Source organism: Calonectris borealis, chromosome 2 (genome assembly GCF_964195595.1).
Source record: "Calonectris borealis chromosome 2, bCalBor7.hap1.2, whole genome shotgun sequence".
Classification (NCBI taxonomy): domain Eukaryota; kingdom Metazoa; phylum Chordata; class Aves; order Procellariiformes; family Procellariidae; genus Calonectris; species Calonectris borealis.
In genome coordinates, this window is record NC_134313.1 from 128817207 (window position 1) to 128826463 (window position 9257).

Sequence of the window (9257 nt, forward strand, 5' to 3'; positions counted from 1 at the left end):
TGCCTGATGGATCTGCTTTTCTGCAGAATGCTGCCTCCCCAGTGGCCTCTGTGCTTCCTTCGGGCTTTGCAGTAGCTGGCTCTGCTTTTCTTCTCCATCTCTGCAGCACACAGGCTCCCTGGATTGCTGTTTTCCAGACTCCTTGACGTTTTCTCTTCTGCCACTGCATGCTCCTTTAGTTCAGGTGTTTTTCCTTTTTTTGCCTCTTTTTCAGTTTACAGAAACTGCTGCTTTATCAGTTGTCATCAGCTCTCCATTTCTACGTACCACTTTTCCTTGACCATCATCAATCAGTCCTGCCCTAGGAGAGCTCCCAGGGCAATGGCATTCCTGTTGGCAACAGCCCTGGGAGAGGTGAAAGGTGTTGGCCAACATGACCCAGACAAAAGGACTCCTGGAGGCAATGGGTCAAACAGCAGCAGATGCGCTATTTTTGCCACTCTTCTCCTGCTAACTTGCAGGAAATTCCAACTTGACATTTAAACTTGTGTTTGCTTTTTATTTGTCACCAGTAAAAGGCCAATGGTGATGGCCACTGCTGGACCAAATCTGTACTTGAAGCTTTCCACTACAGTAATAAATAGTTAGGTGGCGACATTCCTATGCTGGCATAATGCCAGGTGTAGCCCAGGAAAAGCCAGTCTAAAAGACTGCTTTGCCGGCACAAACAGCACCTCCTGATGTTGCATTTTGCCTGTACGACTGTCTTGCCTGCACAGCTATCCCAAGAGTATTTTTCTGCTGTAAGCTTAACCTCAGAGTGTCTCTGTCTTGCAACAGAACAGCCAGAGAGGAGAACCACTGGGGATGGCTTATTAACAGCGTACGCTCACAGTTTATGCCTCTGCCTTTGTAGGGTGCTTTGATAAATTTGGGTGAAAAAGACGGTCACCAGAATGTTATGGGTTGACCATAGACTCCGAAGACGTAGCCTGGAAAATCACTTATTGTGGAGATGCAGATCTGCAATAAGACATACAAAATGTCAGTCAATTGCACTGAATGGACTATTTAAGAACTCAGCAATAAATGGACAAAGTAATTTTCCTAGTATCCGAGACAAAGGGGTTTCTCACCATATAAGTAACACTAACACCTACGGTCCTTTCTTTCTGTCCTTTCAAATATTCTCAGTGTCACAGTATGTGTCGCTCTGGCTCAGATGGGTTAATACAAGAAAATCTCCTTTGCTTGCTCATACGCTGAATTGGTAATATTCTTATTCTAGTTTATTATTTCTACTAAAAAAAAATGAGTGATTCCCCATCTGCTCTAATTCTGTGGATTTGTAAATCCATGTGGGGAAAAAATCCACATGTCCTAACTTCTCAGAAAATGTATTTAGTGAGGATTTCAATTGAGTCTTTCAACCTCTGCCTCCTCATCTAACAAAGGTTCTTCTCAACAGAGAAGGATCAGGAGAGGTGTTCAGGGCTCAGTAATTTCACTCTGTGGCTTGACTACAGTTCAAGACTTCAATGGTCTTCAACTGCAATTTTTCTCCCTAGGCCTCCTTATTATTAGAGCCCTTCAAAAGGAAGCAATAGAATCACTCAGACTTTTACAGATCCCTGATGCTGCATTCTTGAGAAACCAGTGTATAGCACTTCTTTTCTTCTTTTTTGTCTGACCAGCACATGGAAGCAAAGAATAGAACATGCATCTGATGATTGTTAATCATTACTTATATTTAAAACTTGAATCATATATTTTTTGTATTTATTGAGGGATAAAGCATTCTTCATTTCCCACATAAAGTCCATAGTTAAAACAAAAAGATGTATAGTATTAAAAACTCCAGCATTAGAGAGCCCTTCATTTCAAGACTTCTTAAACGCCATTGTCTATTTTTTTCTTCCTGATATGATAACTCTCAGATTATGCCAAAGGTTATAGAAGTGTTCACAGCATGAACTAAAACTTCACACATAATATTTTCTCATTATCCCTTCTCACATTCATGATCACAAAACTTCCATGTAGCATCTTCAGCAATTGCTTACATGGAAGTATATGCTTAGGAAACCTAAACATTTCTGAATACCTGTAAAAGACTTTTTTTTTGTTAAATAACCTTGTGTTGTTCTGCTCTGTTCCCATACAATCATAAAAGGTGTCTTTGAAATGTGGCTTCTTGCTAAGCTAAAGAATGTCATGTCTATGGCCTGAAGGACAGCTAGATGTTTCAGGCTTTGTCCACATGGGCACATTTCACCCTTCACATCAATACAACTATACAGATATAGTTAAACAAGCATAACCCTACCTGTGAATTCCTGTCCCAACATAAAAATACTGTCTCCAGTTCAACTAAAACCCTTTCCAGAGCAATATAAGTCAAAACTGGAAAAAGACTCACTTCTAGAGTGTTCACACGAGGAACTATACCAGTATAATTATATAACATTACATACTACAATAACCTCTTTTGTTGCACAGACGTGCTTTGGGAAACTTTATCCATGGTGTAACGAAGTTGCTCTGCCAATCTTTTCATTCAACAACTTTATCTATGGTGTAACGAAGTTGCTCTGCCAATCTTTTCATTCAACATTTCCGTTGAGTTAGAACTGGAACGGGAGGACCTTGCTTTGATGCTGTGTTTGTGATCCTTTCTCAAACAATTCATTGCACCTTTCCTTCCCCTTTGGCTTTTTCTTTTCTTTCCCTCTCCCCGTAGCCTGAAGCACTGTCTTTCTCCATATTTGTCTGGCCATGATTTTCTGCTTCTTTTCTACCTTTTCCACTTTTTCTTCTTTACACGCTTCCTTGTTTATGGGTTTTCTTAACTCCCTGCAAGTGATTCCCTGAATTTTGGCGAGTGTGTCCAGTGAGCCAGTTTTTTTTCTCCTATCTTCTGCAAACATACAAAATGGACAATTAGTTCCTTCTTCCCCTTCCTGCCAGGTGGTGTGGTGGCTACTTCTCTAGCAAATGCCACTACATTAGTTCCTTCTCCTTATTTCCTGCCTCTTCCAGGCTTCCAGGCTGCTCCTTGAAGGGCCTTGCAAATGGCCATGAAAGCATCTTTCTCTCAACAGACCGGTGACGTAGCAAATGCTCTACAGCCTCACTGGTCCGCAGCCTGTAGTTTGAGAGCCATTGCCTATTGCATCAGTTGGCATGGTAAAAATAGGAGCTCTCTGAACATGAACTTTGTCTTATAGCACAACTGGGCTTTAGGCATTACCACAATATGGACAGGACACAATAACGTAACAGCAGAAATTTAATTCCTGTTTTGAGATTTTTAACTTCTTTTTTTGAACAATACCCCAAGTCAAAAAATATTTTTGTAGAACCTGATTTAGTAAGACGTCTACAAGCCTAAAGACACATGGCTGGTAAGAATCCAGTCATCTATATGCTTAAAGCAAATCAGAAGGACATGCCTCCCATACAGAATACGATGTTCAAGATGTCAGTAAAACGGCACGGCTCTGTGGCACTTGGGTGGCAATTGTACCACACCCTGGAAGGGTTTGTTTGCAAAACTGAGGTTGAAAAAGAAAGACATTGAACAACAGATGTCAAGAGTACTTCCTCCACTGGGTGTAGTCAGGAGGACAGAGAAAAATCTTTTCACTTGCTCTTTGAAGATTTGCACACAAATTGCTGTGTCCTCAAAAATGAGATTTGCCTTTCAAATCTCAGAATTTATGTATTGAAACTACAAACTACAGGCAGTCTTAACACGGTAGGCTGATATAAGAGGCATATTCATATGATTTTTTAAAAATAGCTAATAATGAAATGGAATATTGCCATTTTTTCTAGGAATTTGTTGGTAAGGAAATTGGAGATTTTACAAATAGCAGAGACAGGACTAACACCTTTCCAATGCCACTTCTAAATTCTGCCATTATTTTTGCTTTAAACATCTGCTAACCTCAAAAGATGCCCATTAATTTTTTGTTGATGTCGTAGAAAGATGACACCCTTCTAAATATACAACGTCACACAGGACAAACAATGCAGTACAATCATCTGCAGGCTGGGAAACTGTGGGTTCATTTATCATGACAGTATTTCACCAGTTTACCTTCTATTTAAACTCATCAGGCCTCATGCACCGACAGATGAAGTCAATAAGATTCTTTTCACTAGTTTAATCTGTTTCAAACCAAGCCGTTGGATAGGAGCAGATTTTTGGAAGGAACTCATTAGTGGAGATGCTGCTGCTTTCTGCAACTCCGAGATTGCCATCGGGAGAATCCCTTAGTTGCCTTAATGTCTCTGCTGCATCCCTGTGTTGTGTTGTGGCCATGTTACCCAGGTATTGTGGGTTTCTTTAATTTAGCTGCCTTGATCTCCATTCAGTTGTGTTTTTTCCCCTGCTGTGAAATATTATTTCCCCGTCTTCTAGTTTCTGTGTTATTGGCAGCCCTTCCTTTCTGCTTATCAGAAAAGCAAGAGAGAGGACAGTGTCACACTTGAATGATTTTTTATAAGGTTGGGATATACTGTAGGTTTCACAATAAGATAGCCTGGCCAATGGAGTTTGTATATATGGATTTTTCAGTTTCGTTGCAGCTATGGGATTAGCTAGCACAGTAAAAGAAAAAAAGGAAAGAGAGGGATTCTGATTTTGCCTTGGCATAACTCCATTGGGTTCAGCAGGCTTACTCCAGATTTACGTTGGAATAAAGGGAGTTCAGAATCAAGCCCAATGGATCAGTTTACAGTGCTTTTGGAGGCATCAATTTACTCAGTCACTTGGAAAATCTTACTCCCCTATTGCCAAAGATCTGGGACGATTCACAATTCTAATATCTTTGGGGGTCCGCTCTGCGGTGTGTAGATGTGTTTGCTTAATAGAATTAGGAATCTGTAAAGTAAACTTCATACAGCAAGCCCTGCCCTCTCTTGTGCTCGAGGGCAAAGTAGAGAATGAGACGCACAGGGAATTTCCTGCCCCTGTACAAAGACAAAAAGCTCATGCGTGCTGGCCTGTAACAGACCTGGATATAGACTTCCAGCCAGCGATCGCTTACGCAGCTCTCAGAAGCCAACTCTAGCTAGACACAGGTCCGAGCGCTCTCGTTCACGGGGAGAAGGATGCCAACAGCCTGCTGTGAGGAGTCCTGTCCTGACTGGTAGGATTTCTCATAGCAGAGCCCACGCTGAACAGCACCTTCGCTCCCCTTCGTTGCACGGACGGGATTCTGGCCCCGCTATTAAATGGCTTAATGTACTACCCTTGTTCTGTAATGAGACAGGCTTAAGCAAGCTTGTAGGTGTGGGGGAAAAGGCTGTTTTCTTCCTGTATCAGTGGCAATTACATGAAGTAAGCTTATCAACTTCGACCACACACTACTACCATAATTTTTCTTTTAAGAAAAAGGACTCTGCGGTAAGTAAAAATAGAGAAATGTTGCTGTTTGGAGCTTTGTTGACAGATTTTTTTTGTGCTCCCCAAGGTGTGAAATCACACTTGGCAAAAAGCATCTGAACACTAGAACGTGTCATTTAGTGCCCTAAGTGTTTACGTCCAAATCCCTGCTACTGATGACACAACATGCTGCAAGAGCAAAAGTCTGTTGGCTGGAATCTAAACTGGTTTTCTAATTCGCACCTGTGCATTGGCAGACAAGCAGCCATTAATCCCCGACTCCCGTGCATCCTGGGTACAGTGCTATAGGCAGGGCTGAAAACATTTCTCAGAGTGCTGATGGGAGGGATAGGGTAGAAAAAAATAATAGGAGAAAAGTAAGAAACAAAAGGTAATAGAATTACAGGAATCAGGGCTGGAAGGGATGTCAGGAGACTGGATCGACTATACTTGTGTAATTCCTGACAGATGCGATTAAAAAAAATCTCTTTCAAACACATTACGGCCACAGAGCCACAGATAAAACTGTTAGAAACAAAACACTCTCTACATCTACTAAATCTTAAAGCACCATTCCATAGTGGTAGACAGCAGTTTGAATCGCTGTACAAAAGTTCCTATACCTTGTTTTATTTGAGTATGTATAAAATATTTATCTACAACATGGAAGAGGTATGCACAATTTTTGTAACACTCTGCCAAGAAATGGAATTTTACTGGAGTAAGACTTGTGTAACATGCTTCAAGTTGGGCTCATAACCAGCTTTCAGTTTTATGGGTGGATTTTTTGTTTAAGACGTAGAAGTAAATAAAAGAAGAGAAAAAAAGAAAATTAACTCCTATGCAACTAAATCATCTTCAGAAAGGTATCAAGGCCAGGTCTCCTCATTAGTTTCTTTCTTCATTAGCATTGGAAGAACAAAGAACAGCATTTACTTTATATTCTAAAGATTAATTGAAGTGGGGGATGAAACACTGAAATTGAATTAGTAAATTATTAACCAATTTCTAAGTAATAAGAAATAATCTATTACAGAGTCTATCCCTCCATTAGAGATTTGTCTTAAGCATTTGTCTTTAGGAGAGAAGGTGGAAGGAATAAGGGGACACAGACTAAAGACAATCCATCAAGTCAGCTACTGGAACATTAATAATGAAGACCTTTGAACTTGGCAAATCTTCCCGAAATCTCTCTCTTAACTGTGACTTACAAATTGTCCCAGGGCTGCTGCTTAATCTAATGGCCTCTTTTTAATTTTTGCCCCCCACGTTATTAAAAATGCTCCCGTTATAATCTCAGCAGCTGACAGCAAAAGCCACAGTTAACAAAGGCTGAATCTGGCAGCATGTCAGCTCAGGAACTCCCTCCAGCCTGCAAATACAGCTCCACCCACTCACGTTTTCAGGAGAGGAGCCTGGTGCCAAGGCAGCGCTGGCGAAGGTGGTGACTGGGGAAGTGGAGATTCTGGCTTCTTTGATTTCTGAGGCTGCCCGTGAACAACCGGGTTCTTTCTTCCCTTTTGAGTCAAACCTCGCTTTGACGGCTGAAAGGTTTCCCCGTCACTTATTTCTAAGATTAAAACTCCGATTTACTTTTAGAAACCATAGTAAGTAACACGAGCATCTGGCTGAAACCAACAAACTTACCTCGTGTAGAGTTCTGACTAAGAGGAAGGGTCTGGCTCTCGCTATGAGTGCTTCTCAATGGCCTTGTGGCATAAAGGTGTTTTGAAGCAGCTCACAGGGGTGAGATTTTAATCTGTCACTCCCTCCGGGCCCCTGGGGTACGGGATGCGCTTGCAGCATGGGTGGAAAGATTGGGGAGGAGGAGGGGAAAAGGGGTATGGGGTACTCACAAGCACCTCCACCCACAACAACTGCCCAATGGAGGTTAGGGCTGTTCTAAACTGTGCCATCCAGTCCCCTGATCTGGGAAGGGTTAAAGCCTTTACACCAGGTGTAAAGCTCTATTCCTCTCTGTCTGGATGGTGATCTTCTGCCCTGCTTCATATATGCATCTCTCAGCTCACAGCTCCAGCCCACAATACTTTGCATCCAGACACACATACACAGCCTCTGCTCAAAAGAACAAACGTGTTTTGTCCTACAGTCTAACTATGCTCCATAGTCTATAGGGTTCTATGAGTGGATTTTAGAGATGGGAGGGGGGAGGACAGAAGTAGGATTTTTTGGAAAACTTCTACCCTGTGGTATGTGAGCTGTGCCAGATTTCCCTGGCCGGGCTGCAAACTGTGCAAACACACATTGCTCTCTCAGACTTTTGCTTAGGCTTTGGTGAAAGCCCACAAGTAACGTACTAAATTCTTTACTCCCACCTCCAGTCTTAAATGAATAGCTTCTTGACTCATTGTACCCTATGCATAGCTTTAATGAATGACTTCTTTCCCCAGCCTTCTTCCCCGTGTGTCAACATCCCTGTCTCCTCCCCAGCCTAGCCCAAAGGCTTGGACCATTCTCCAGGCACTTCCAGGGCCTGCCAAGAGTGGGAAGTGGCAGAAGGACACAGGTGAAATTGTCCTGTGCTTGGGTTTACTTTCACCCCAAACGATGCTCCTCTTGTTCCATTTTAGCCACAACTCTCAGCTCACATTCAAGAGGGGCCTGAATCTAATTTCTCCCTTTTCCCCCTCCCTCCAAATGAGTGTTGGCTCTGGTTTGTAAACAAGGGAACAGCTACACACCTCGAGCAGCTGGTTCATAGTTCCTCTGGAGTACACCCTGCCTCTGAGAAGGAGTGAGAGCAAACTCCTGGACTTGTTCTGCTCAGCTTCATCATGTGATTGGGCTCTAAACCACGTCAGACCCAAGGGCAGACCTACAGTGATTGCCTGTTGTCTGGCAACACTGGCTGGTGGTGATTTCTCAGCAGAGCTTTCACTTGGAAAACCTCATTCCTTCTTAAAACGCTCTCAAGATGCTGTGCGTGAAGATGAGCTTCAGTAGCACCCACAGCAAATGCGCTTCTGGATCTGGCTCTCCCATCCCTCATGCCTGGCGTATATTATGCAAGGTTCTGCCCACCCTCCTGCTGTATAAATACATGCTGCGGCTATAAAACATAGGTGGAGAGAGCCTGAACAAAATTGTTCAGACTACAGTGCATGTGGTGCCCTCTCTCAGGACGACTCTGTATTCACTTTTCCTCTGTGCCTCAGGGGTAGGCTTACAGTCTCTGAAAAATTCTGTTTTCCCCTTCTTAGATCCCAAGCCCTTTGAGTTAAACCATTACAAGGGAAGATACAGAGATAGCAAAGGAACAAGGGATTGTCTTGTAATTTTAGCATTTATTTCTTTCTTAAAGATGCTATTGTCTAAAATAAGTGATGTCCTGGCAAAGGCTAGCGTTCTACCGTGCCAGACAATTTTATCATCCCAGCCCTTAAAGGCTCTCGCGTACAACATGAAGCTGCTTTGCTTTCCGACATGCCAGTTTTTCAATGCCAGACCTCCTTTGGCAGTGCCCTATTCCTTTCCGCAGTTTTCTTCCTTCAAAATTAGCTCCCCCTCCAGCATCCTTCTGCCCTCCTGTAGGTACCATCGGTGCCGAGCCGGAGCCGAGCCGCGCCGAGCCGAGCTGTACGGCTCGGCTCGGCGCGGCTCGGCTCCGGCTCGGCGACAGGAGGGGGAGCTCGCAGCGCGCCGGCTTTAATCAGGGACTTAATTTAGCAACGCTGCAAAATCACCGCTGCGGCTGAGGTGCCCACAGGGCCCTTCTCAAGCCCCGTCCCCCACCCCCAAAGGGAAAAAGTGGGGTTTTATTTTGGGGTTGAGGTTAGGGCGGAGAATTAAACTAAATGAAAGGGGAGTTGAGAGGCCATGTGACTGCCGGGAAGTGATGGAGCAGGTGGATCTTAATATGTATTTACGGCGCTAGCAGCGATGAATAAAATGTTTCCAGTAATAA